Here is a 27,093-nt window from a genome sequence, read left to right on the forward strand (position 1 = left end):
GGCAGTAAAAGACGTCTGAAGAGGATGCTGGTGAAAGCTCTAGTCTTTAAATATATTATACAGAAGACAAAGAAAAATACTAACAGTTATAGACTTAGAACATGGACAACAAAGATCCAACAATAATACAGAGGGAAAACATAGTATATATAGAAGATATAATAAATATTGTTATTAAAAGGCTAATACTTAATATGCTGAAAAAGCAGAAGCCATATTTAGAAAGCTTCCATCCAAAGTTTAAAAAATGAAGTTTAATTAAACATATAATAACCTTTGCTCTTGCCTGTAGAAAATTGTTTGGGGCAGCTGTAGATTAGAAACCTTAAATGAGCATTTAATTTGAAATTAATAAAACAGCTATGGTATGTGTTAGGAAAAGTTACTGAGGTTTGCTTAGTATATTTAATTACTGTAACAGAGATAAATCTCATTGCCATGTAATGAACTCAGAAGTGCAGATACAGTAAATATGTACTTACATTCTTGTTATTAATGCATTAAATTTGTAAGAATATTTAGGAATTTAATTAGCATTTAATAAGATAGCTATAGCAAATTACAGTAGTTAGACATTAAATGTAAATTAATATTTTTAGTATTTAATTGATATTAACTAATTAATTACTGTTTATTACATGGCAGCTAGATTTATCTTTTATAGAGTTATTAAATCTCAATTAAAATGCTCTTTTAAGAGAGCACATTCAATTAAAAATAATATTCTATATGAATTTCATAACTCCCTTCTCCCCAGGACTTGGGGTACATAAGTGTATCAAATTAAATAACCAAGGTGGTTTGGACAGGAACCCAACTGGGTTATGCCTGAATGACTCAAGCAATTCCAGACCTGCCCCAAGTAAGAAGCGTTTATTTATTGAAAGTCATATATTATTTTTTCTATTAAAGTTATAAACTATGTAAGCCTACAAACGACTTAACTCAAAATATCTCTTTACAATTACTGCTACCATGTTGACAGATTACTTTTAAGAAAAGTTAACTGTGGACTATTAAAATACTATTTATTATTGGTTTTCACCTCTTGATATGTCACAATGTGACAATCTCGTACAAGTTGAGATTTTATTTTTTCTCTACATGTCTATGTTGCTCCTGTCAATTTATAGAATATAGTATGTGTTCATTAACTACTACGTGGATGAATTATATACACAGTCCCTGACTTATGATGATTTGTCTTGCAACTTGCAAGTTTTAAATTTTGTAATAGCATGAAAATGATACACATTCAATAAAAACCATAAAACCATACTTCAAAAATTTTGATACATTCTTGGGATACTGGGTAGCAGCAATGACTTAAAACTTCCAGTCAGCCATGTGATTGTGAAGAGAAACAGTTAATACTCTGCAGTATATGTTGTCCCTAATGTATGATTGATATTCAGTAGGGTAGATATATTAGATGCATTCTGACTTATGATACTTTCTACTTCTAATGGTTTATAGAGATGTAACTCCATTGTAAGTATAGGATCATCTGTATTACATCTCCCAAATTCAGTACCAAATAATTCCTGAAGTTATTTAAGAATTATGGTCAAATTGAAACTGAGAGAGTAGAAAACAGAATTTACTCATCCTCTTATTGCAGTAGGGCTGCCAATTTTTAAATCCTGATGTAACCTCATTGAAAGTGTGAGATGCCTCTCAAAGGTCATATTACTATTGTTGTATGTAATTATTCTATATCTAGGTGTTCTCTGTGATTATACCAGGTAGTGCATAACTCAGGATTGAAAGGATTAAATGAGCTAATAAATTTAAGATACATTAAAATAAGTTGGCAAATAATAAAAGCTCAATAGGTGTTTGCCGTTCTTCTGATCTCCGTTAAAGAAATGGTCCATACAATTTGGAGCTGGAGAATACACATTATGTTCTAGCATACTAAAACAATTGGAAAACAAATTAGCTTATTTTTATCTAATTTTATCTCTGTAAATAATTAATCTCAGTCATTGTAAATATTTATCACTACCCACAGTCATTTTCTTGACAAAGCTATAACTACTATATGATTTTAATCTTTATCTCATGAATCAATTCTTGAGGATACATTGTCATTTATGTTATTACAGTTTGCAAGCATAATGAAGATATTAAATAAAACCTACCTTACATTGATCTTGTTTCACTCTACTAGGTATCTAGCACCTCAGCTCAATAAATAGCCATTCATCATTTTATTTTAGTCACTCTTAAGTCTTGTGACAATGTTCTTACTCAGGCTAAGTGACATTAATTTTCAGTTTATACTGCCTGAAATCATTTTTGAAACTCAAAATTCTTCAGTTATATTGCTTATTGTTCAACTCTTATCTGTGAACATTTCATTTTTTAATAATTATTTTTTGTTTTAAGAGGACATAATATCTTCACTTTAATTTTATGTGGTGCTGAGGATTGAACCCAGTGACTCATGCACTCTAGGCAAGCACTCTACCACTGAGTCACAACTCCAGCTGTGTAAACATTTTTATATAATTTATTTATTAAAAATTACTTTGTTCATATGATAATTTAATACACAAAATGTATACTTCATACTAAATTTGTTTAGAATCTTCTAAAATAATACACTTAATAAAATCAGGACACAGATTCCCCTAACAACCACTTTATATACACCACTTATGTACATTTAACTTTCTTTTATTCTTCTATAAAAAAGTCTTTAAATAGAAAAAATCTTGTTTAAAAAACCTTCCAAATCTAGCATGTCATTAAATTGTAGTTAATAAAACAAAATTTTTCTCTGTTGTGTTTGATATAGCATCTTTATTTTGCTTCTTTGAATTTTTTTTTCTGTACTGAACATGTAAAAGAAATGTTTTTTTAAAAACAATTGACAAAAAAAATTAATCAAATGTTGTCATCTTCTCTTCCATAGATGTGTGAGCTAGCTTTTCCTCACTGTTCCCCAAATATCTGACAAGGATAATTTAGAGGAGGGAATGTTTATCTGGGGATCATGGTTTTAGAGGTCTCAGTCTGTAGATGACCAATCCATTGCTCTGTGTCCAAGATGAGTCAGCACATCATGGAAGAAGGGAATGGCAGAGGAAAGCAGCTCATCTTATGGTGACCAGGGAGTAGAGTGGTAGGGAGGGGGCCATAGTGAATATGAACCCTTCTAGGGAAAATTCCCAGTGATCCATCTCCTCCAGTCATGTCCCACCTATCTATAGCACCCATTCTGTTGAGCAGGGATGGACTTATCAAGTTATAACTTTCACAGTTCAATCATTTCATCTTCAAATATTCCTGCTTTAATAAACTTTTGGGGGATACCTACATCCAAACCATAACATTCTATCCCTGTCCCCAAAAGCTCTTGTGTATCTCACAATGAAAAATGCATTTAGTTTATCCCCAAGGGTCCCGTAGATTTAATAGTTCTGGCATTGTCCAAAAGTCCAAGTCTAATGCTCATCTGAGATACAAAGTAAACTCTAGACCATGAGCCCTATAAAAATCAAAAGCAAGTATCTATATGTGTATATTTATGTGTATGTAAATATATATGATCTCCAATATATAGTGGTACAAACATTCCCATTCCAAAAGGGAGGAGTGGAAGCATAGAAAGAAGGAACCAGACCAAGACCCAGTGAGGCAAACAAGTTCCATAACTCCAGCTATAACTCTGTTTATAGCATCAAGGACACACAGCTGCATGATATACTTTCCAAAAGAGCTTGGGCAAAGGATCAGGGCTCTCTTTTATTTTGTCTCTTTCTACACTAAGCAACTCTTCTCAACAGACAGTCCACATTACTGGCATCTCTTAATTCCTTGGTTCTCCATTCCAACTTCACCTTCACCTTCACCTTCATTATTGCACACCAGGGAATCCAACCATGATACGCCTTTCCTGTCTTGTAGGCCTTTCTTTGAAATCATGGTGGGAGCCTCCATGACCCCCTAACTCCAGCATCCTACATACCTACAGAACCAGCACCACATGGATGACACCAACTGTTGCTGGTTCTCACAATAGTTGAGCTTCTAGGACTAAGGCTGCAGTAGTCAGTGTGTACCTCCATGGCTGAGTACAGTGAAACAATTTCCCAGGACCCCCCTGTGGAGGCAGAGTTACCCTACAATCATTTCTCAGAGGAATTTTCCATTTTGTACTCTATAGTCTCTAGTGGGTGTGGTCTTGAAAATTCCTGAGATGTCCTTGATCCATCTTTCCTATTGTGTGAAGCACTTAACTTCTGTTTAGTAACTATAATTTCAAGAGGTACACCTTTCTCTTGGCCTCAGTTTGACTTTTCTAGACAACTGCAAGTTTTTTTTTTTTTTTTAAATCCTTCAGCTCTGCTTTCTGTTTCTAATTCTCATAGTAAACCTGGCTGAAAGCTGCCAGCAATATCCATGCCACTGACTGAATACTGTGCTATCTTGAAATTTCAGCCACTAGATTAATTATTCCACCACCTTTAAATTCAGCCTCACTGAAAATATGAGGACATGGATGAAAATATAGAAAACTTCTTTCCCAGAATGTAACATGAATGGCCTCTAGTCCATTCTCAAAAGAATCCTCATTTCTCTATGAAACCTTAAAAGGACTCTCTTTACTCTCTGCATACTGGTATTCTAAATTCCAACCAGAATTGCTCAGTAAGCTCTACTTAAAATACTCTAAAGCTTTTCCAGCCTGCGTGGCTAAACTTTTTCCAAACTTCTCCTACAAACCATTTCCAAAGGCTTTTGAACCAGGTGATTCAGTTAGTCAGAAACCCCTTTCTGGGTACCAATTTCTGTTTCAGTCAGCTCTTCATTGCTGTGACCAAAATACAGTACAGGAACAACTTAGAGGAAGGAAAATTTATTTTGGCTCATAGTTATAGAGGTTTAATCCATGATCAGTTGAGTCCATTGCTCTGGGACCAAGGGGAGGCAGAACATCATGATGGAAGGGTGTGGTAGAGGAGTACTGCTTCACTCATGGCAGCCAGGAAGCAGAGAGAGTGGGGAGGGAGGATAAGCCACAAGGAAGATGAACCCCTTCAGGACTCACCTCTAGTGACCTACCACCTCCTTCAGTTATGCCCTACCTGTCTACATGATCATCTAGTGCATTTAAAGTAGGATAGACTAAGCAGGTTAAGTAGGTTACAGCACTTACAAGCTAATCATTACACCTCTGAATATTCCTGTATTAAGGGACACCTTACTTTCAAACCATAACACTGAGCAAAAAATGATGGCTCTGTTAATAGACTTATGATTAAAAGGAGGAAAAAAAGCAATTAAAAACAATGGAGGGAAAAGGCAAGTCCACGGAAGTATAATGTCTTATTTCTTTAATTCTTCATCAGTTTCTGTTGATTCAACCTGGGTCTTTAGGTGTGTAAGGCTAATCATTGTGGCAGAAAAGAACTAAAGGACAAATCACAGAACATTTGACAGATGTGAAGGAAAAACGCTGATTTTCTCAAGAGTAAAAAAGTAAAGATGAGAAGAGAAAAAAGAAAAATCTTTAATAGGAGAAGTTTCTAGGGGAAAAAATGAATATGAATACAGGACACAAAATTATTTTTATTTTATTTATTTATTTATTTGTTTATTTATTTGCAATACGATTGTTAATACACCATTAACAAAAGTATTTTTAATGTTGGGATGTGGGTTTGAAATTGACCAAAAAAAAAAAAAAAAACACCTGGGGGAATTAATTTCCATTACTAATATCTTGAATGGATTCAATCAGAAATTGACAAAGAGAAAACAATTAAAACCAAAAACAATGAGCTAATCACTTTGAAAATCACTTGTAATTATTTGCAAGGAGAAAGGCTTAGTAAATAAGAAACTGAAGTCACCAGTAATAACAGAAATTACTAATAGGGTCAAAATTCAATGTCCAACTTAGTCTGGTCTCTGGACTACAGAGAATATAGTCCAGAACAACATCCACTGGGCTAGAGGTAAACAGATATTCCAGTATCCTGTTTGACTACTAGAATAAATTATCAGTTAGGTTTTGGTATATATTTCTCAGATCTGTTCTGAATCTGCTATTGCCATTTGTAAGTGCCTATTCAACTATTTTTATCCTTGTTCTGTCCTTTGGGTTTGATGCATGACATTGTTGTAATTTCTTCAAACTCAAATTTTCCCAGCCTTCTGCTTCTATCTTAGTGCTGCTGGGTTCAGTACCCCTCAAATGATAATACCCCCCTATTTTACCCAACCTTTGGACATTTCTCATGCTAGTAAATCAAAGAGATTATATAAAATATTCTGCTTTATAATGCCTGGATTTTCCAGCTATAAAAATGTTTTTTGTATTTCTTAGGGACACCAGTGTTGACATTAGAGGACAAAATTACCAGACAAAAGAAATCCATGGCATTATTCAATCAATTCCTATCACAGAGTAACATGCAAAATCATATTCATAACTAAAGACACAGCCTTGAATGGGCTATTAGAATTTTATTCAGGAGTAACTTCATAGGGTTCCATTTCAAATTACATGAAAAAGCCACTCCCTCATGGCTCTTACAGTATTATTTACCTGTCATAGCTTAGTGCCTTTTACTAGTTCTGTATGAAAAACATGTAACATCTATTCTTGGTCCCATATTAGCCAAAGATGCAGATAATCCTTCTTTTTCAGGTCCCATTCTCAAAATATTGACATGATTCTAGTTGAGAAAAACAATTCACTTAAGTTGGCAAAGGTTATATGTTTGCTACAGAAATTTATCAATCTATATATGCAGTATCCACAAAACAATACCTTTGATTACAATTTTTATGTGAATAGAATTCCCAGGTACTTACCCACTATTACTCTGAGATTGCATTTAGGGGATAAAGAGATTTAAGGTAGACAGTATTAACAAGTGTAATGTATAATTGAAGAATACAGTCAGTCCAGAAGAATAAAATATCAATTGGCTGAAGCAGAAGTTGAGCATATCACAGAACTATGGGTAAATGACTATGATATATAGATAAAATACCTGAGTTGAATCCCAGAGGTTGGTTTTTTGGTGAGGTTTGAATATAGGTACCTGGAATCTGGCTGCTGAAATGATTCCATGTATCTGATAATAGGCCAGTTATATATACCATGACATTCTGAAAATAAATTTAAATCAAAATTTTGTACCTCATACATAATCTATTTCTGAATGGTTGGAGACACTTGAGAAAGATTTTTATCCTACTTTAGACTTTAACATCAGCAATGGCCTCAACAGATAATTTCCTCAATGGATCATTTTCTAAAGGAAGACAATGTAGAAAATCACCTTCCTTCTTGGTGATAGATTAGCAAGAAATAGATAAAGAAAAATGAAAGGGAAACTTTAATTAAAAACCTAAATTGGGCCTTAAATCTATTTACAAAATGTAAGGAGAGATTATGTTTTTACCAAATTCACTCACTTTATAATTCTTCAATAACCAAAACAGTTGTGTAGGTCACCACTGTGAGAAAGTATTAGGCAAGAGGATGGGGAATGTGTTTCCCTCATCAGACAATATTTTTTTTTCATCAAGGCATATAGCCTAGCCCAAAGGACATACAAACATAGGCTATAGTTTGTATCTGGAATGCCACCAAAGGTCCATATGTTAGAGGCTTGCTCCACCAGCCTGGCACTATTGGGAAGTGTTTTAGTCAGCTTTTCATCACTGTGAACAAAATACCTGACATAAACAACTTAAAGGAAAAAAAAGTATTTTGACTCACAGTTTCCAAGATTTCAGTCCATGGATGACTGGCTCTAAGGCAGAAACATCATAGCAAAGTTATGGTGGAGAACAGTTTCCCAGGTCATAGCAGCCAGAAAGTGGTGTGTTGGGGTGGTGGGAAAGTCTGGAAAAAGAGATAGTCCCTCAGGGGATATGCCACCAGTGACCTATACCCCACCTACCTACAATTTCCATCTCTTCCTAGTATTGGACTCAAATTATCAATCCATGAAATGGTCTAATCCACCACTGAAGTTAGAGCCTTCATGATGCAATCACTTCCACAAATCCCAACCCCTGGACATTGCTACATTAAGGACCAGGTCTTCGACTCATGAGTTTTGGGTAGACATTCCATATCTAAACCATAAAGAGGTGGTGGAAGCTTTTTAAGAATTGGGACCTAGTAGAAGGTCTTTATGCCACTGGGGGAATGCCCTTGCCAGGAAATAATGAGACTGTGGCCCTTTCCTCTTTAGCTTTCTTTTGCTTCCCGGTCATGAGGTGAATGTTTTGGTTCTGGTTTATGCATGGGCTATGATGTGCCTCCACCAGCCCAAAGCAATGGAACCAATCAGTTATGAACTGAAACATCTGGAACTGTGTGAACCAAAAGAAACATAGCCTTTTCTCCTCATAAGTTGATTATCTGAGGTTTTGTAATAGTAATAAAAACCTGACTAATGTAGCAAGATAGTATGTAGTAGTGGAAGTTCCAAGAGTGTACTTTCATACTTGTAATGTACCACTGACTCATAGATTGCATAATTGATTTATGAACAGAGGAACAAAATATGTATTTCAAATTGTGGAGAAGAAAAGATGTTTCTCAAGAAACACAATAAATATAGCTCAGAAATTATATTAAATAAATGATCTTTAGAGCAATTATTCTTAAAATTTATTGTGATTCCCAAGACACATAATACTTGGATGGGAGTAACTGTTTTTTTTTCTGTATTTTTAATAAATTTTATAAAACATTCCAATATAAATCAAACCCTAAGAAGCATTGAATTAGAGGTGAATGTTGTACAAACCAGAATAAAAACAAATATGTAGTATTTAATTCTCATTACTATTATTTATTATAAGGTATAAAATCCTAACATCTTTAGTTATGATTATTTTAAACATTTATATATTAAAGCTGTACTAATAATTTCACCTTAAAATTTTAAAAATGAATCTTTATCTAGTATTTGCTTTTAGATTTGTTTCTATATTTGATGGATGCATGTAATTTTCCCATTACTATTAGTAGAAATGAAATTTATGTGCATTCATCAACAGAAGTATAAAATTTTTCATACAACATTTTCAAATATAGGCTTATAACTTTTGAGAATATATTTGATCAGGGCAGAAAAGCAGCCTTATGAGTAACATTTGATTGATAAGACAATGTGATTCATAATTGATATAATCTTAGATCTTCCAGTACAACAAAAGGTCAATTTGAAATTTGATGGGGGCTAAAGCCTGGGATAAGTTGAAAATGATGTCGAATCATGTAAAGAAGGATGATACAGACACAAATCTACTAATTCATATTAAATTAAAAAATATATTGGAAAGCATAGTAATTAACAGCTAGTTCCCAGAACTTGACATTACAAGCAAATGTCACTCTCCAGGGTATTACAGGGGAATTAGAGTGTCCTTTCACTGTCAGTCTTATATACCCTGCTGAAGAAGTGCAGGGATGAAAAAATCTCATTCTTCATGATGTTTAGAATTCAAATAGCAGTTCTTCATTTTTATTTTTGTTTATAACTTAAAAAAATATAAATCTTACCCATTTTATATTTTGAAGACACTATATATTCACAAATAGTTCTTTGGATTTAAAAAATAAAAATATTAGAGAAGAGCTGAGAATGCTTTTTCACAGTTCTCTGAGGGGTAGGGATTGAGTGAGGTTACAGTGTTATTCTGTTTGATCACAGAATTTCACTCCATGAAATGAAAGTGTTTCCCCCATGAGTTAGCATCCATATTTTCCTAATATTCCCCTGGTTTTGCTTTTGTTTTTGTCTTCCATCTTAAGACTCCATCTATTTGCTTTAAGAAAAAGTATGTATCACCAGTCAACCCCAACATCATAAAAAAAAAATCAACTTATAGAATGAGGGTCATATCTATTACAATTAGGTGTTAATATAAAAATCAAAATCACAATCATGTTTATCATCTTCTTTCTTAAACAAACATATTATTAGTGAAGAACACTTAGGAGCACAAAAACAAAACAAAACAAAAAAGTCTCCAGAGTCTGAAACAAAGATGCAGATAGAAAATATATTTTTTGAGATATTTTCTTCATTGAATTCATCTGGCCTCATACATACATTCACACTAGTCATTGCCAAAACAACAGCCTCCTTCATCCCTTGCATTGATGAAGTTCTGCACATTTAACTGCCTCTCAACCTCTTCTTCTAAATCCCCTGAACTCTGCACTCATGATAGTCATACTTTTTCACATTTTAAAACCCTTCTCTGAACACCACTCTAGTCTTAACAGAAATAAAATTGGCATCACTTTTTATGCCCGAAGTGAAAATTTTCTTCTTTGCATTTGGTCTGAGAGTAGTATTAGTGTCATCTCTTCTATTTATTATACCAGACCATGAAGTCCCCTGTAGTCCTATGAAAATTCAAGCTTCAGACTATTAGGCTTTTTCAGTGTCCCCCCTTTTCATTGCTTTCATCTCTGGACCATGTAATGCACATAATATTCATTGAAGATAATTGTAGTATCCTCTTTACTGAGGTTCTTGGAATTATCATGAAGGACATCCAAGATCATGGTTAATGCCCTCCCTGATCTCTCAGTTCCTTGCCTCTATCTGTTCCAGGGAATTTTACTTCCATTCCATCTATTTACTCTTAAGGTCAGTCAACACCTGTACTCACTCACCACTACAACTATTTAACATAAGACTATGTTTACTTCAGACTACCTATCCCTAACCCTTTTTCCTACTGAATCTCTAAGTTAACATGCCATCAGATATAAATATCCTCATTTTTCCTCCATCAATAAACAACCCCACATGAAGTTATGCAAATTTCTATGTCTTCCCTCTTTCTTTTTCCCTTAATGTAGGAAGAGGTATCCCTCTTCCTAGAAGAGGCTAAAGACCCTTAATATCTGTTAGAGATTCTAGAACCTTCCATCTCTTCAAAGTACTATATTCAATTTATCACTTCATTCTTCTGTACTTTCAGCACCTCATTTATCTGTGGATCATGACCATCAGAATTTTATATATCCCATATAAAGCTGGTAATGCTACTCTACCTCTTTAAAAAAGTTCAGTTTTCTATACAATCTTTCTTCTCTTTCTCATCTCTTATTCCTTCTTTAGTAAACATTTATCTTTATTTGATTTCTAACCTATTATCAAAACCTGCTGTAGCTAAAAATCCCTATATACAATTATTATGGTATCACACAACAATTTCCCTTATGTCATATTTGACCTGGCCATTCTGGAATATTCTATAGAGTTAAATCCCACATTTCTTGAAAATATGCTTATTTTGACTATCTTTGTCAATTTCTTCATTATTCATTTCCCTCTACTATATTCTTAAAATTTTCTGTCAATTTAATAATTTCCTGGGTGAACAAATTTCTAATAATATTTGTGTATTATCTGTACACAATTATTCCCAAATATATCATTTCCAGACTAAAACTCCCTTTTTAACTTTGAACTCAAATATATACCTGACCATTTTGTATCTTTTTCTTTTTAAACTATCTAAATTTATTACAGATAGAGACAAATTCCTCACTTTCCACTTGAATCCTCCTACTATTCCACATAATTTTAATAACAGAAAATGGCATTCGCACATAACATGCTTTGCAAAAGCCTCCTTTTGCAAAAGAGATACAACAACACAGACAATATATTTTCTTCCAATTCCTTTTACCAAGATCTTTCCATTTTTCTTTTGAAATAAAGCACTATTCGTTCACTTATTTCCTTCTCCTTTACAGCCACTTTGGGCAAAAATGAAATATTACATGTTAATTATTTCATTAGTCTTCTAATTTTAATTGTTACTTACCACTTTGTATTTTTAATTTATGCATATATTCTAGTTAAACACACACATATTCTTCTTTACTCATATATATAGAGAAAAGTATAAAAATATATAATTATATAGATTTTCATAAACCATACATGCTTATGCTCACTAATGAGCAACAATATCAAAATGTGGAATATTATTAATGTTTGGGAAGTACATTTATGTGAGCTGTTAATCACTACCCTCCTTGCTATCTTTTAATAACAGATTAGTTCTGACTATTTTTTCATTTGATATTGTACATGTAAATATCCATTGCTATACCTGAGATTTTCTCCCCCCAATGCAGTTTTAACATGGAAAGTTTGTGATTCCTGAAATAAAAAATGAGGATATAACTTCTAGATTCCATTCATAGATCCATAAACCTCCTTATAAATTAGGAATGTCAAGAAATAAGTGAAAATTAGAAATAAAGCATTCATAAAATTCACTTAGAAAAACAGCCAAAGCAATCCTGAGCAAGTAAAGTGAAACAGGAGGCATTATAATACCAGACCTTGAATTATACTACAGAGCTATAGTAACAATAATGGCATGATATTGGGGAAAAACATAATTGAAGACCAACAGAACAAAATAGAAAAAAAGAGACAAACTCACATAAATATGGTTATCTCATATAAGACAAAGGTGCCATAAATGTACATTGGAGAAAGATAGTCTATTCAATAAATGGTGCTGGGAAAACTGGAAATCCATATGTAATAGATTGCAATTAAACCCCTATATCTCACCCTGCACAAAACTCAACTCAAGTGGCACCCTGTGTGTACTAGTAAAAAATGTAGGCCCAACTCTTCACCATATCAGTTCACAAACGGGCTTCCTCGAAAAGACTCCTAAAGCACAAGAAGTAAAATCAAGAATCAATAAATGGGATGGCATCAAAGTAAAAAGGTTCTTCAGAGGAAAGAAAACAACCAAGAACATGAACAGAAAGCCTAAAGAATGGGAGAAAATCTTTATCACCTGCACCTCAAATAGAACATTAATATCCAGTAAATACAAAGAGCTAAAAAAACTTAATGCCAAAAGTACTAATAACCCAATCAATAAATGGGCAAAGGAACTGAACAGGCACTTCACAGAAGAAAAGGTACAAATTGTCAAAAAATATATGAAAAAATGTTAAATATCTCTAGGAATCAGGGAATCGCAAATTAAAACTACACTGAGATTCCATCTCACTCCAGTCACAATACCAATTATCAAGAATACAAGCAACAATAAATGTTGGCGAGGATGTGGGGAAAAGGTTCACTTCTACATTGCTGGTGGGACTAAAAACTTGTGCAATGGCTCTGGAAAGCAGTATGGAGATTCCTTAGAAAAGCTAGAATGGAACCACCATTTGACCCAGCTCTCTCACTCCTCCTTACACCCAAAGAACATAAAATCAGCTTACTACAGTGATGCAGCCATATCAATGTTTATAGCAGTTGAACTTACAAAAATAGTCAAACTTTGGAACCAACCTAGGTCCTTCAACAGATGAATGTGAATATATATATGTGTATATATACACATATATATATACACACACACACAATGGAATATTACTCAGTTAATAAGAAGAATGAAATTATGACATTTTCTGGTAAAAGGATGGAACTGGACACTATTATCCTAAATGAAATAAGCTATTCCCAAAAAGTCAAAGGTCAAATGTTCTCTGATATGTGAATGCTAACCCATAACAAGGGAGGATAGGTGGAAGAAGTATAGAAATTCATTGGATTAGTCAAAGAGGAATGAAAGAAAGAAAGGGGAGATGAGAATAGGAAACACAATAGAATAAATTGGACATAACTTTCTTACGCTCATATATTAGTACAGTATGACTCAACATATTGTTCAAGCACAAGAATAGCATCAAAATTGTAATGGGTTGCACCCTATGTATGTATAATATTTCAAAATATACTCTACTGTCATGTCTATCTAAAAGCAAATTTTAAAAAGGGTGGGGGGAACATAAAAACAAAATAAAAATACATGAACATTTAAAAAGTGGTTCAGTAATTTGAAAACTCTCTACTTAAAGCTGAACATTGTCTTATAGCATTTTATTTGCTTCTTGTTCTGTTATACTAAAATTTTAAATCAGAGAGAAAACATCAGCCTTCCTCATGCCATTCATACTTGCTATGGAATTATTGCCAATATCACCCTAATTTTAAGTAATTTATAAAGAATTTCAAGGTCTTTTGTAAGCACAGTGACAACAAAAGCTATATATATTTTTTCTGTCAAAAGGTAAAGCTGGAAAATGAAATGAAATGAGCAATTTCAGTTGCTGTCCACTATTAGGAAGGCAGTCTGGATGGAGTCCACCCTTGTGAAGAGTTTTTTAAGAGTAATCATTTTTTAAGAGTATTTTAAAGAGTAATCATATTTTTTAAGAGTAATCATATTCTTATTCCTGAGTGTATTATTTAAAATGTCAAAATATATTTAAGATCAATGTAAATTTGTAGAAGTAGTAAAATATGACCCAAAGACAAGCTTATAGAGCAAACAACCTTGAAAAAACCTAGACATTGGATTTTGTAGAAAAAGATGTTAAATTATCTATTATTATGATGATGATGATGATGATGATGATTATATCAGAACATAAAGGAAATTTTGACAATGAATGGATACATAACAATATGGCATATAACTGGAAACACTACAAATAAATAAAACCCTTTTAGAACAAAAAAGGCAAACATCTAAAATAAAACATTAATTGAAGGGTTTATCATCTAAAAAAATGGAAAAGGATAGGTCAATATACATACAGACAGAGATCTTAGTTCAGGGTGCCAAAGACTGGGTATCCTATTTAAACATCACAAATGTATCGTAACTCTAGAACCTGGAAGTTCAAGATCAGGGGCTAGCGATAGTGATAATTTGTAAGAGCTCTATTCCAGCTTGGATATACTTCTCCATGTATCCTCATAGCAAGACAGGCCTAGAGAGTTCTCTAGGACCTCATTTATAAGTCATCAATTTTATCCATGAGGGTGCTACCCTTATGACCAAATGACTTCTCCACAGACTTACTTCCCATCATATGGAGGATTAGAATTTCAGCAGATGAATTTTGGCATGGGAGCATAAAACATGCAGTCCATAACAATACATAAAAGGCAATTATCTGGAGAACATAGAGGAAAACTATTGAGAAAAATTGAGCAGAGTCTCATGAGGACATTATCAAGTAGTCCAATAGCATGTATGGAACAAACGTCATAGAAGGGGAGGACACAGAGATAATGACAGAAAACCAGATGATAGGCAAAATTCCCTTAAGATTTATGAAATCTTAAACTGAATTGGGAATCCTAGGGAATCCCAAGCAGGATTAAAGGGATCTATACCTGGAATAGCCTCCCAAAGTTTTTAGAAAATGATGATATGCAGAAATTCTGAAAGCAGTGCTTGAGAAAAAATAAATTCTGATAAAAATGAAAAATACATAGCAATGGCTGACATATAAGAACATTTAGTTGGTTACCAAGCATTTTCATAAAGAAAACTCTATGAGTAGATGGTTGCATTTGTGAATTACATCATATATCTGAGGAAGGAAATATTGCTCTTTAGTTTTTGTTTTGTTTTTCAGGAGAAAATATGCCCAACCTATTGATAAGGCCTGCATAACAAAATTAAAATCTAAATATTGGAAACAATTTAGATGTTAATATCTTATGAATTTAGAAACAAAAATTCATAGTTAAAATGTCAACAAATTTAATCCAGCAAAATATGAAAAGAATAACACTTCATGGTCAAGTGGGATTTATTTCAACAGTGCAAGCTTTGTTAGCTTTTAAAATTAATGTCAATAATCATATTAATAAATCAGAGAGCCCTATGATCATTTTGAAGTATACAGAAAAAGTATGCTTGATAGAATGTGTCCATGACATAAGAACTGTAAGATTATAAGAAAGCATCATCAATTTTTAAGATAGATCTACAAAAATCTGGTGTGTCACACAAAACTATAGAATACTGAATGCTTTTCTTCATGACTCAAAACACTGCAATAATACATAACCATTTCTATTTCACATGATAATAAAGGGTCTAGTCATTGCAATTAGGCAAGTAAACAAATATAAAAAAAAAAGATCAGAAAGGAAGAAGTCAAATTTTTTCTAACTGAAATAACATGAGGTCTTCTATAGAAAATTGAAAAAAGAATTACTACTACAGTAAGCCAATTTTGCAAGGTTGTAATATCCAAGATTACCAAATCTAACTGTCTTTTTATATAGTACAATCAAAATACAATAAATTAAAACTTTAAAAGGTATATTAATTGCATAAAAATAAAATAGTTAGAAGTAAAATAAAAAAAAAACATGCAAAATTTCTACATTAAAAACTATAATAATTTGTTGAAGGCAATTAAAGCAAGACAAGAAAATATAGATATGTACTAAGTTCATTAACTAAAGTAATTTATATTGTATAAGATGTCATTTCTCCACAAATGATATGGGATTTAATTTTATAAAAATCATAATCCAAGCAGATATATTGGGGAAAATTGTCCAGATGGTTCTAAAATTGTATAGAATTCAAAGAAATAGATTGTACAAAAATGTTTAATTAAAAAATTAAGGTGGGAATCTTACACTGCCTACATTGATATGACATGAAAGCAATAAAGACAGTGATGAGTCATTCAATGCAATGGATCTGACAGCCCAGAAATAGGCTCATATTTGATTTCGAAAAAGAAATCAAGGTTAGTCCAAGGAGTTGGACAAGTCTTGTACAAAAGTGAGCCTGGAAATACTAGATATCCATACTGAGAAAGATAAAGAAAAGGAAGAGGAAGAGGAGGAGGAAGAAAAGGGTTGGGGAAACCTTGATCCTTATTGTTCACAGTACTCAAAAATTGATTTCAAATGGATTATAGATCTAAATTTAAAAGCCAAAAAAATAAAGTATTTAAAGAAAATTTAAGAAGAAAAATATTTATTTACTTCAAATACTCTAAGGATTTTTAGAAAAGTAAAAACACAGTAATCATTAAATAAAATATAAATTAGACTTTATCGAAATTAAAAGCTTCTATTCACAATCATTAATAGATGAAAATAACTCAAGTATCTATCAACAAATTAACAGATAAATGATTATGCTACATACATGCTAGCTCTCTGAGCAAATTTGTTTCATTATGTTACTTACTAGTTATTGTCTTGATCATAATTAGCTAATTGTTAAAAATATTTTTATTGTGGTCAGACATAATAACTTCATTTATTTATTTATTTTTATGTAGTGCCGATGATCCAACCCAGTGCCTCACACATGCTAGACAAATGATCTACCACTGAGCTATAACCCTACTCCAACTGATAATTTTTTAATACAAGTTGTTTTCATGTTTATATACTGAGCCTCCTTCTAATACAGGTGGGATTGTTTTTACATATGTGTCAGATAAAGTATTTTTTCAATGATAAATTAAATATAAATTTGAGTGCTTGGTATTTCTGACTCCAACACTAATGACAACATTTTAAGAGAGGTGTGCTGGGGAGTGCGCCTTTCTTGTTTTTGCTGACAGGAAGAGGATCTGCAAATAAACTATTTTCGTATCTACTAGTTTGGATACTTGATTCTATTCTTGAACTGATGGCTGTTTGACATTCCATGATGAATGGTATGTGGTCAGCTATTTCAAATTTTTTCCGTTACTAGCATTACATTTCTAATGTAAAGATGGGTTATTATTAGCTAAAGCTTTTATTTCCTGGGATTAGGTAAAATGAAAAGGGTTATTTCTGTTGATACACCCCATTTCACATTGCAATGCAACTATTCAACTGTAAAACGTCCTTAGATTTCTATTTGAATGGTCAAGGAATGGCTGATTACGTGTTATTGGCCTTTAAAGGGCCAGTGTCACTAATAGTCATAACAAAGTTATTCACCTAATAATTCCACAATCTTAAGAGCTATTTTAATCTTCTTTCTCAAAGTTTTTGTGCAACAGTAGAGAAATACTTCAAGACATTTAAAAAGAATGTTAAATAGAAACACATTATCCACTGTCTGTGGATAATGTCAGATGAAATTTTCTATTCATATGTGAAAATAATGCTTGCCTACATTATCAAAGTGTATTTTTCACTAATCATTTAGCAATCATCTATCTCTAGGAATATAAATAAGCACGTGTCATTATTGGGATATACTACCTCTTACAATAGCATATTGAGAAAGGATGCAATTGATTCAGGAAGGAGTATAGGACTTTTTCATGGAAATAAAAACGTAGCATCATACTTTGCAATAAAGATCGTCTATGAGAACAAGAGTTACTGCTCTATGAGTGAACAGGACTTCAGGTCCACTGTTTCCATATTTACCACAAATAATTATACATAGATAATGACAATATTTTTAAAGGTCATCATGTGCACACTGTTGTGAAAATACTGTAATTTCTCTGATTCATAATAACAAAGACATAGAAATCATTAGTAAATCTAACACTTCTGAAGGAAGTGGTTATCTTCATTTCCTTTAATTATAATATTTATCATTTATATATAATGCTAACCTTGAAAAACACTTAGATAATAGGTTAAAAAACTATGGGGTTTGGAGGTACAGTTCAGTGGTAGAGCACTCTTTTAACGTGGGGAAGGCCCTGAGTTTGATCCTCAATACCACATGCACACACAAAATATAGATATGATTCATACACATGTATATATTGGTAATTATATAAAATATAATATATTTATATATTAGTTTTTATTTTATGTGTTAATAATTATGTGCAATATAGTGTGTGTATATATACTATGTGAAGGATAGGTTCATGTAAATACTTAACTTGAATATATGCTATCTTTTTATTTGCATTTTAATAAACGACTTTTAAAACTTGGGAATATATATGACTGTAGCTAATACATATAATATCTAGAAAACATTGAAAAATCCTAAATTTTCTGACAAAAGTAATAAAAAGAACCACTCAACAGTAGCTAATCTACATGAATAATCAACATGAAAAAAGCTTACTTATTACATTACTTATCACATATACTCAAACTTAAATTAGGATTTATGCATTGGTATTAAAATTTGATATTATTAAATACTAACTTTTAAAACATCATTCTAAATAACCCTAGGTTAAAATGAGGAACTCAAGCTTTCATATGCATTTTGGTGTCAATATAGCTCTGTAAATGAGAGGTTGACATTAAAACAAGGTAAAGAATTTTTCAGAGTCATAGTAACAACTATTTTTCAAAAGTGCCTATCAAGTGCATTAAGTACTTTCTCGCCCATATATATACATTCTAGTTTCATGTAGCTCTTCTGCAAAATATGTTCTTTCAGCTCATGAAATTAGATAATAAAATAAAAACAAAAACCGTTTTAAGGAATGAAAGCACTCTAGGCACCTTAGTCTTAAAATTAATAACACAACTCTTCTTATTTTATTTCCAAATTTTCCATAGGAGAATGTAAACTTAGAAATTTGTGGAAAGCTCAGATCACAGCTAACCCACTGTAATCCAGTGACACAGTTTCTATTCATCTATAATATGTGTATCTTTTCCAATTCCATTTCATTCCTCTCTATTTTCTGTTTTAGCAAAAATTTGACTGGCCAGGATTTTGAGGTTAGAAGTGAGCATTTTTTATGCCATATAAATGCTATGTTTTTTTTTCTTTATTTTAAATTGATACATAGTTATACATATTTATGGTGTACAATATAACATTTTGTTACATGTATACAAAGTATAATCAGCAGATCAGTGTAATTAGCCTATCACCTCATACATTGAACATTTCTTTGTACTGGTACATTCAAAATCCATATTATTAATTGTTTTCAAACACAGTTACCCTACTGTGCTATACAAGATAAGAAGTTTTGCCTTCTGTTCCACTATATCCCCATAACAGTTAACCATCCTCTCTTTATCCCTTCTTTCCTCACACCTTTTTCCAGGCTCTGGTAATTACTCTTCTACTCTCTACTTCTATGAGTTGAACTTTTTAGCTTCTACATATAAATTAAAACATGTGATATTGTCTTGATTGATAAGCTAATTGGAAGAACGAGAGGCTACATCTTTAATGCTGACCCCTGTTCTAATATGTTCTTTACTTAACATTGACCTCCCAAACCTATATAGATAGAAGGTAGACAGGTAAATGAAATTATTTCTTTCCTTACATGGTGTTAACTTGTTCAAGGATTTAGGTAGATAATATACACATGGGCTACAATAGAACACTATTTGGCAGTACTAAGAGCTGATGGAGCTTCCTACTTCCCACAAATAAAATTAACAACATCTCTGATTCTCTTACCATGGAATCAAAGCTGGATATTGGCTTTTACTATGCCTCTTTAGAATAAAGGTCAAGTTATATCAGGAATGCAGAAAAATGTGAGGGTGTGGAAGGTTGCAAAGGGAGTAATTCTGCCTTATGTTTGTCTTTCTTTCTCATTTTTTAAATGAGAAGGCATAAAAATCCAATAATAGATGTAGACTGTGACTATCCTTCTAACTACAGATACATAGATAGTACATCATTATCCAGTATTTTACCTCAAGTACTGTAGAAGAGACTGTTTTTATATATATATATATATATATATATATATATATATATATATATATATATATATATATATAATTGTTATCTACAATTCTATGGAATAAAAAATAAAAACATAGTGTACTTAAATTAATTATTATAAATTAAAATACAGTTCACTGTTTGAAACCATATTCAATATTTTCTAACTACTTTTATTACATATTGTTGTTTTAAGTTACACACTCCCCTCCTAGAGCTGTTTTAGGAATAGAAAGGGCAATTTAAATGCAAAATCTCTTTTTTTTTTCAAAGAGGGTGTAAATCTACAAATGCATCATTGCACATGTGGATGAACCTTTCATAAAAATGGAAAGTGAGTAATGAGATGAATCTATTTCTCCAGTATGATTACTTATGAAGTTCAGTGACAGGCATATTCCCCTATGATTTGATAATACTCAACAGTTCTTAGTCAATTTTTTAAAAAATTTACACTTGGGTTTTATTTACTTATGTTTTTATTCCATATTCCATGGTCTCAAATATTCCTCTTATCTCTTCCATAATGAACTAAAATATTTCTACTGTCACTTCTTATTCTTTACTTTAATAAATAGTAAGTAATTTGGAAGGTGATGACTCTCAGAAACTCTTGCCTTAGTTTGAGACAGCTATATATAACATTGGATTTTTAAAACCCCAGCCCAAAACCAATTTATAATTTGAAATATGAATATTCTTGAAATGCACACATATTATGCCTAATATCTTCATATTTATTTATGACTATGGGTATATTCTTGACTCTTGAGGCATAGGCTGAGCACAGCTATAGCAGTGTCCACTAGGGAGAGCTACCTTACAGCACACCACAGCTACCAGCACTGCCACACATGACAATTCTCCACCACTAGTAACAATAATGAGAGAGAGAGAGAGAGAGAGAGAGAGAGAGAGAGAGAGAGAGAGAGAGAGACTGACTTATCAGCTTTTCCCAGGAAGAGAAATTTACTAGTAACATTCCTCAACATCAAATATCCTCAACATCAAATATAGTTCTGTTATGGTACCAGTCATTTACAAGTACATATAACTGCTTATATCATTGATTTTAGGATTTTTTACCATTTCAATAGGGAACGAACCATGTGCCAAATGACTTTTACTTTCCAATTCATCACTCCTCCTTGGCTGAGCAAAAGTAACTTAATGCTAATATTCTTGATTAAAAGAAAAAATGAATTACTATATGTGTTACAATTAATATTGTAAAAAGTTGTGTTATATAGAAATAAAATAGTTTTATATAAAGAAAGAACTTATTGAGGGAAAGGATTGCTTTCAAGCATAAAGAATTGTTGATAAGAAAACAGCTGCAAAAAACAAATAGTTTTAATTCTGGTACCACATCCGTAAACTGCAGAATTTTTAAGAAAGGAGAGCATACATTTTAAAGATTATAATGTTATGTCCTCCTACAATCAAGATTGGTTCTTCTAATCACTATACTGACATTAAGGAAAAGAGAGTTTGTATTGGATTTTGTTTGTGATTCCAGATCATTCTAAACTTCTTTCCTATTAAAAGGGGACTAAATAAGAAATCATTCAGATTGTTTAGCACAATAAATTTCACACTTGATGTGGATAGTTAGACATAGCTCTTAAAACTAGGTGCAAAAATCATATCACCACTGATTTCACACTATTAAGTCTTCTAAATTTTAAGTTTTTAAGAAAAATCACATCTACTTGTGATTTGAAACTACTCTTGTTGAATATATTTATATTATTGTCCTCAGTTACATGTGCTTGTTGATTTGTATACAATATTTACTAGTTCCTCTCCCTTTTCCTTTTCTCTTGTTTTATTTATTTTCCCTTCCACATCATTTAGCTCTGGTTCTAGCCTGACAATTTTTCTATTTTGCAAGTGAGTTTAAAGGGAAATGTTATTAAATCAGGGAATTCAGTAAATATTGGTTAAAAGTTATAAATAGGTTGTCTTTGGTATTTGTCAACATAGAGTTCTTTCAATTAAAATATTTCCTGGCTACCACAGCGTGGAAGCTGCGGAAATTGGCTCCACATCCAGCTGGCTGATTCAGTAAGAAATCAGCTGGCCTCAATTTAGATTTCTTTTCTTTTAAAGCAGTGCCAAATTGAGGATTAGTACATTGTGGAGAGGGAGGCGGGCAGCTCCACCCCTGATCAGCCATTCTTCATTCCCTAGAATGGGCTTGCCTTCCCAGCCCCAGCTGTGCACTGAATTAATCTACACAGGGAGCTTCTCTATCTACACTGTTTTCAACATGCTCATTGAGGTCCTGTGCCACTTCTGAAAAAAGTAAAACATGGCTCTGGTAACACCGGACCTGGAGATTTTACACAGACCTTAAAAACAAACATCCCAACACCCACATATAGAGGGGAAAAGAAAGAGAAGAGAATACTTTTAAATGTAAATTTTGAAGAGAGTCAACAATTAACATCCAATCTTAGGGAAATTAAGTAAGAAGATGACAGACAAGAACATTTATTCAAAAACAAGTCCATCTCAGGAAATGGATGTGATTAGACTTCTTCAAAAATCCTTTTAAGGACTGGGGTTGTGGCTCAGTGGTAAAATGTGCTCGCCTAGGACGGGCTGGGTCCTGGGTTTGATCCTCAGTACCACATAAAAATAAATAAATAAAATAGTGTGCCCAAATACAACTAAAAAATAAATATTTTTTAAAAAATCCTTTTAAACTGATGTGTGAGAATAGCTTAGTTAGCAACCAGCCCGAGAAGAGACACTAATCCTTTTCAGTGCCTCATACACATACCTGTGCTATTACTCCACCAGTGCATTCTTACAGCTCCTTGCACTCAGATTGCCTAGGCCAAGGTCTAGCACACTAACATTTTCACGTTCTGCTTGGCATCTCTTGGAGCCCATGAGCCGAATAAATGACTTTATGAAGTAATCTTGCTTTTATGCCAATACGGAAGGTCACATATATACAATTTTATTGTGTGTTACTATTCCTATAAACTGTGACCTTTTGTAAAAAATATGATCAGTGCTTATTTTTGAAGTATTATTGATGAAAATGTCTAAGAAAATTGTTTGAGATTATGACTTCACTTAAAGTTAGTCAGCTAACCATATTTGTTTGAGTTTATCCTTGGTTTATATAATCATCCATCTGTAAACCAGGAATGTAACTTGCTTGTCTGTATTTTCATAAATATCTGAAAAGACATTATATTCTCTATGAATTAAAATGTTAAAAGAGAATACAAAAAAACGATTTTCACAGAAAGTATCTTTACTTCATTTCATCTTCTTGTTAGTTCAAAATTTATTTTGTAATTTGGATAAATAAATACAAAATATGCATCTGAAAGATCTCTTGATCAGCCATCCTGCAAGGTTCCATAACAGTTGTAACAGACATTCTGACAAGAAACATTATAACAACAAAAATAGTGATAATGAAAAATGTTGATGAATGTATTTCAGGACCTGATCATCTGTCTGTGCCTTTACCTATGAATGTATTTCATCTACTTCATTAATTTAATTCTTTAACAACCACTGGTTCTTCAGTATGTCCCAGGTCTAAAGACAATATGTATTGCTCTCCACCAAGACAGCTCATCATTGAAAATTGTTTCAAATTCCAGAGTTTCCTTGTGATTGCCCTAAGTTTTTATACTAGGCCATGAAACTATTAAAACTTCATCTATGAAAACCATATTCCCATGCAATTGAAAAAAAAAAACAGAGGACTGCTCTTTCAAAGTTCATTGCATTGAACTCTTTAAAAAATTTATGAATTGACATAAAATTAAAATTGGATTAAAAATAAAAGCTCCAATGCTGGTCAGATTTCTGGTTTAGGTTGTATAGGTTGGTTTTGTGCTTATCAATTCTGGTTGAAATGTAGACTTTTAAATTAAAAAAAAATGACTTAAAATGTGGATATTAATCCAGTTTATGCAGAAAACATATTTGTTTCCCCTCTTCTCAGAGGTGAATTTTAAAATCTGTACTATTTGTGTATTTGGAGAGAAGCTAAAACAATAGCGAGAAGAAAACAGGAAAATAAATGTATCTATGATCAAAAAGCAATTTAGATTGCAATTGCTTGTGTAGAGATGAAATAGTTTTTGGTGCCAGATTAACAGTAGGAAAAAGTGATTTGGATCCTTTGTCACTGTTGTGGTATAAGAATGCTATCAGTTCCCATAGGAAAACAAAGGAAGTGCTTTTCATTTTTGGCCAGAGTGCTTGAAAATTTACAAGGAATAAGGTGGAAAACAGGGTGACATCAATGGTCATAAAAATGTGACCTTCATCTTGATAGAATAAGACAAATAAAAGTTTTCCATAGCACCTGGCAATGAAACATTAAGGAAGTTGTAAGGACAACCTACTCCTTTACAATGGACCTAAGTATTACTTACTGTTTCCAAATATTCCTGATATTCACACTTTTGACTCGCTGAAATTTAGTATGCTAGTTCAAGAAAAGACAAAACTGTCAGAATATATACTGAACACATATTGTTTTTTACCACTTCAGATAAAAGCACTGTTAATATATTTGGATAACTATCCTTGCAATGGTTACTGTCTGGTACTTCTGCCAATTCCATACCCCCACCAGAACACTGTGCTCAATAAACTACTAGACATCTCTCTGCCTGGAATTGAATTTTCCACAAGACTGAAGACCCTGAAGCTGGTTTAACTTTCAAGAGCTATCCCTCAGCTCCTGCTGACGTAAACTCTGGGACTCCACAGGCTGCCCTATTTTCAATACTTTCCAAACCAACCTCCTCCAATTTTCCTTTGCTCATGGTCACACTTTTTTCAGTAAATTTTCTGTTTGCTTAAGTTATCCAGAGTTAAGTTTTCCTAAAAACTAAAGAACCAGAAATGACATGAAATGGTTGATTTTTTTTTGTATTGATAAAATTTTAGGGTCACTTTTACTACACTGGAGATAGAATAATGTAGTAACTAGACCATAAATTGAATTTGTTTATTCTAATGGAATTTAGGGCTCACTCAAATTAAAAAAAAAGACTACTATATAATTTTTAAAAAGTTAGTGAGTCCTTATTTTCTGTGATCCTGTTTTTGATTAGCAGTAACCGAGTTCTAGTTCCCAAATATCAAAATAGGGTTTTATTGGAGAAATCAAGAACTGGTGACTTTTGAAGAAAGTTCCTTTAGCAGAATATAGAAAAGTTATTACATTTTTTTTAATTCAAAGGCAATTTTATCACAATCCTTTTTTAATATTTGAAATACACATGCACAAAAAATAAAATTTTGCTAGATCTTGCCTATGCAGAAAAAAATGGGGACATGAAACATAAACATATATGCATACACACATATAATTTTTAAAATAAAGATTCCATCAATTTAGGATTTAGTTATTGGGAACAATCTGTTGATTCTTTTGATCACTTATTAAATAATCACTCACCATCCCTTCTTTACTAACATTTTTTTTTTTTTTTGTGGGAAGTAAATAGCAATGTGCCTTTCTGAAAAATTACATTTGACAACTATCACCACAGATCTGATGGTCAGTAAGGAACCTCTTGCTTGTATCATGGTGGTAGAGGTATTAATTTGGGACATCCAAAATAGCTCCTTATAAAAGAATTTGACTTGATTAGCATGAAGATTTAGTTATCGTATTTCTTTTTTGTTTATTTGTTTATAATCCTTCTTCTTGCCTGGAACATAGATGCAATTGCTTGGGCTTCATCAGCCATCTTAAAACTACAGATGGAGTATGAAAGCCAGACTTCAAGAATAATGTAGAAAACTGGAGGCACTTGTTATATTCATAAGATGCATCCATAAGAGCCTTGCTATCAGTCCTGGGTTGTCTGCCTTTAGATTCATTTTACTAGGAAAAAAAATGAGTCCTATCTTCTGAAGTCTCTATTTTTCAGATCTTGGATTTCTAGGAGATAGAACCACCAACATGTTTTGTTCATTTTTATTATTTTATAATTTAATTCTGTTTAGATATTTTTGAATCCATAGCCATTAAATTTTCTTGTCTTTAGATTTTCTTTTGATAGCAACAGCTATTGCGTTTTAGTTAAGAACTCTATTTCAGAACAGAAAGTATAGTTTTTTTTTTTAAAGAGAGAGAGAGAATTTTTTAATATTTATTTTTTAGTTTTCGGTGGAAACAACATCTTTATTTTATTTATAAGTGGTGCTGAGAATCGAACCCAGCGCCACGCGCATGCCAGGTGAATGCGCTACTGCTTGAGCCACATCCCCAGCCCATAAAGTATAGGTTTTTATTCCAATTTCATTGAATGATTTTATAACATCAGACATTTTTTTTAAATTTTATAATCTCAGTTGTTTCTTTAATAGCAAAATATTGCTCTGAGAATCAAAAGTGTTTTGCACCATATATGATACCTTCTTAGGACTCAATACTCATAATAAGAAATAAAATAGACATGCAATTGTACTAAATTACCAAAATGCAGGAAATCAGCCTGATTTTTTAAAGAGTAGTTAATATTGTATTTATCTAAACTTACTTCATGTTTCAGTAACACTTGGAAAATATTTACATGTGAAGTTATAAACAGGCAT

The sequence above is a fragment of the Urocitellus parryii genome, chromosome Y (genome assembly GCF_045843805.1).
Source record: "Urocitellus parryii isolate mUroPar1 chromosome Y, mUroPar1.hap1, whole genome shotgun sequence".
NCBI classification, from domain to species: Eukaryota; Metazoa; Chordata; class Mammalia; order Rodentia; family Sciuridae; genus Urocitellus; species Urocitellus parryii.